Source organism: Mya arenaria, chromosome 13, assembly GCF_026914265.1.
Source record: "Mya arenaria isolate MELC-2E11 chromosome 13, ASM2691426v1".
Taxonomy (NCBI): domain Eukaryota; kingdom Metazoa; phylum Mollusca; class Bivalvia; order Myida; family Myidae; genus Mya; species Mya arenaria.
In genome coordinates this window covers 30,861,499-30,865,781 of record NC_069134.1, presented here as the reverse complement: position 1 = coordinate 30,865,781, position 4,283 = coordinate 30,861,499, and positions in this window count along the sequence as shown.

The following is a 4,283-nucleotide window of genomic DNA, read 5'->3' as shown; positions in this document are numbered from 1 at the left end:
ACATCGAATGTCTTGTTTAATTCGATCTATAAACGCAATTGCTTTTCTCTCTAATCAACTGCGGAAGGACGAGTGATTCTCGTAAAGTTAATTAAAATCGACATGAGGAACTTCCAGACAGCCATGAGACTTTTCTGATAAACATTTAAAAGACAACAACATTTAACACCTGCTTATCTTTGATGAATTTATTATATCATCATGTGCTGTGTGATAATTAAATGTTCATATGTATTTTCAGAAGGACCACAGTGTAGCAAGGTGATAAAACGCTTGAACATGTGAAGATTGTAGTATCAAAAATTGACAAATTATTAAACATATTGTTTGCTAAGTACTATTTCTGCGTTCATTATGTAACGATGCACTGTCTACGGCGTCATTTGGAGCTCTTCAATAAATGGGCAATCCTGCATCAATCTTCAAGTGAAACTACGAAATCGGGATAACCCAATTGTTATGTAATTATTTGGATTGATGTTACGATAAACGAAGTTTTAAATGAAATTTCTAAACTCACATTGGAGCTAAACAAATGACAAAATGCAAAATCAATATTATTTTATAGTTACGACTGTTTGATCGTATAATATTCAAAAGGTCGGAACCTTGCTGGCTCACATTTTAAATTTAAAGAAGCAGACATTCCAAACAAAACAAATTATAACCCAAATCGCTAAGCTGTTCCAATATTTTTTAAGTTTATGGAAGACACACGTATAAATATTTCATTATAAAATATATCATAATGATTTTATAACAACATTATTAGCCTTTTCTTTATAACAACCATGCTGATCGAACGTCTGGCTTTTCAAAAACATCAATAAGAAATATTTATTTGAAGTTAGCAATGAGCAGACGGAATTGGGATAAAAGATTATCTTCAATATAAAATAGATCATAATCGTTTGATAAAAGCATTACTTACCAATTATATATCAGAACCGTGCTGATCGATTGTCGGGCTTTGCAGCAACATTAATAAGATTCTGTGCACTTGCAGTTAGCATGCACCAGACGCCAGATTTTACTTCTCTTTTCCAAATGTACAATATAATCCGTTGTTAGTTGTTGGCGTTAAATAATGTTATTTTTGATGAACTCACCAGAGACGGCCAATTGATAACTTTTCTTTGGTATTGATTTTACAATTGTTCTTACTATATAAGATGACAAATATATTTCATGCCAGGATTGTTTGTAACTATCTCACGAATCTTAGATAATTTGTCACCAAGCAGGTGTTATTGTCCTTCAGATGTCATATACAAAATATCAAATTACCAATGTGTACTTACTTGTATATGCTATTCAGAGTCTTTAGATAGACGTTCACCGTAACGCTCACTTATCAAATACTAAATATAATTAAAGCTTGTAACTATGTTGGTCGTACAACGTGTTTTATTGAAAGAAGTCACAGTAAGATCATGCCTGTTAGGTTTGTTCCTCTAGTTTTCCTTACACTGGCGCGTTACATTTTCATCCACGTTTAATGACGTACAAAACTTACTAAATGCGACAAAAAATGTGAAAGTGTTTTAAACTAAAATCAAAACATTAACATTATAATCTTTACCCTACATACAAGGAAAAAAGAAATTTAAAGAGATAAAAATGTTTACTTCGATAAGCAATAACAGGGTACCGAAAAGCAATCTTAGCGCTAAACTCATGGTGTGAATATATTTATCATTTCATTTATCATTAAACATATACTCAAAAATTCGGCATGCACCGCCTGGAAAACAAATTGAAAATAATAAAGACAGATTTATGGGGCAATTATCAAGACATAGGAGCGATTAAAATTAAGATTGTATTTTTAGTGGTTTGAAATGGGCAATTATTTAAAGTTAAAGACGTTTCACAGTGTTAAATCCTTTATCGCGTGAAAATAAAACAAATAACCTTAATCTCTATGAAGAAAGACACAACATCTGCGTATTGATTATTGACTATCGACGACACGATCACTATGATATTATCGTAGATACATTTGAGCTTTATTTGGCTCCATGCGGTGATGAATTTTAATATCCTTCTTAAAGGCGTCAACAAGCAAACAAAACAATGCACATTTTATTCTTCATAGCTAATTTATGCTGTCCTTACATGTGTATGTGCAAGTCGTCAAATTCCTCTTAATAATGAAATATGGGATTGCTATGACGCTCAGAAACAGACGTGGTGTGCATAACATTTTTCTCGTTGGTTTCGAGTTTCAACTACTGGTTTAACAAACGGATCAGCTGCGTTTTTGTGCTAGACATTCTTCCCTCTAAATCTCTCGATGACTCGGATATGAATCATGTTTATTATTTAATTATGCTGGTTAAACGTAAACAATATGTTTAACCACCTACATGTTCATTTATGTTCACGTTCTTGACAAAATATGAGATATATGCTATATACCCAGAAATGTATTCATATTTCCGCCCGCAAAACGAAACCTTTAGCGCATACTTTTTATTTTTTTTTAATTTTGTTGTTTATCTATGAGTTTCGATATACTTATACATGTTGTGTAACCATTAAAATTAGCTTTGCAGAGAGCTTTTTTATGACATAATATTTGCGATAACAGATGTAATATCATTTTAGACTTATATCTATTGAAATAAACGAAAAACACCTAAAACAAATTGATCGTTTTGTATAAGCTTCATATAATAAACTTTGCACTCTGGTGATATACGCTTTGGTACGCTTTGTAGAACTGGAGAGTTTGCACACATCTAGATCATTATCTTTCAGCCGACGAACACACAGAGATATCTCTATTAGTTATAATTAGCTTTATTGCGATTATGAACTATTTTTATGGAGTAATAAATTGAAAAAAAAGGCTAACTTCTTTTATTTCATTATTTCAGGGTTTTTTTTCTTTAGATGTTCACCCCACATTTTAAGTGCAAAAACCTATCCTACCTTGAGTGCGATTACATATAGTCTGATTAATTTGAGCATTACACTAATTTGATAATCACAAAGGTCATACATAATGTGTCATTGAACGAGGTGAAAGTAAGATATTGGCTGATGGGTATTTCCAAGTAGTTTCACATCATCTACCCAAAACTAATATCAATATGTACGTTAATTACATATTTTAGAAACATTATCAGTATCGAAGTATTTCTTAAGAAACGTATTACATCTGTATCAGTGAATTAAAGGTCGTGAGCACTATTGGTATGTGAGACTGATATGTTTGATGAAGAGGCTGATAGTTGTATTCACAATTGTTTTGATGCCAGATATAGTTCCATTTATTTTAAATAAAACACTGAAAAAACAGGAACAAGCACGGAAAAATAAACATTTAACCAATACTCTATTTAATCCATAACTAAGATTTTTATGTAAGATAATTAAAGCGATCAATCAAGTGAGTGTATTGCTACATTATCTGTGGAATTGCCTCAATTTTCTGAAAGCCAACATGATCAACGTGTTTGTTTTCATCGGGGAATTTAAACAATTGGTATTCAATTTGAAAATATTTCCAGAGAGTTTCTAATCGCATCGACTTTCGGATAATTTGTTACAAGAAAACAGACCAACGCGCGTCAAAGATGTAGACAGTAAAAACATTTTCAGTACCGTTTTCTTCTTGAAATTGAGTGCTTGAATCATCCCTATATATTCCATTTAAAGCACATATATGTGTATGTGTGTTGATTGTATGTAATGCCGTAAATGTGTTTGGTTCTTTACATATTAGCCTGAACATTAATAGTATCTTCAAAACCGCATCACTTATATTCAAACAAATTTTATTATATATAACGTTTTTAATTTTAATGTTTTACAAATATTAAGCATAATAAACATTGTAACTATGGTAATATACATGATAATAAGACGTATGATAAATTCCAAAATAAATCTGTATACAAAAGAATAACATTAAAAAGTGGGAAAAGGGGGAAATGGGAGAGAGGGAGAGAGAGAGAGAGCCGTACACATGTCATGTCAGTTGTAGAATCTGGTTTGCTCACATTTATAAAAAAGCAGAAAGGAAGCGACATTTTAAAGTAGGAAGCTATATAGTAATTTCTTTGTAATTTTCTGTCACTCTTTCGAAATGCTTACAAAATAGGACACGTTTATGATAAGGTAAGCGTTAAGACGCATTTGAAATTGAATACAAAGGAAGAAAACAATTATGTGGAAAAGCGAGAGAGACGTAGACAGGTCAGGTCAGTGGTAGAATCAAATCTTCTCTCATTTATAAAAAAGTTCAGAAAAGTTTATTTTTTGACGGATGTAAA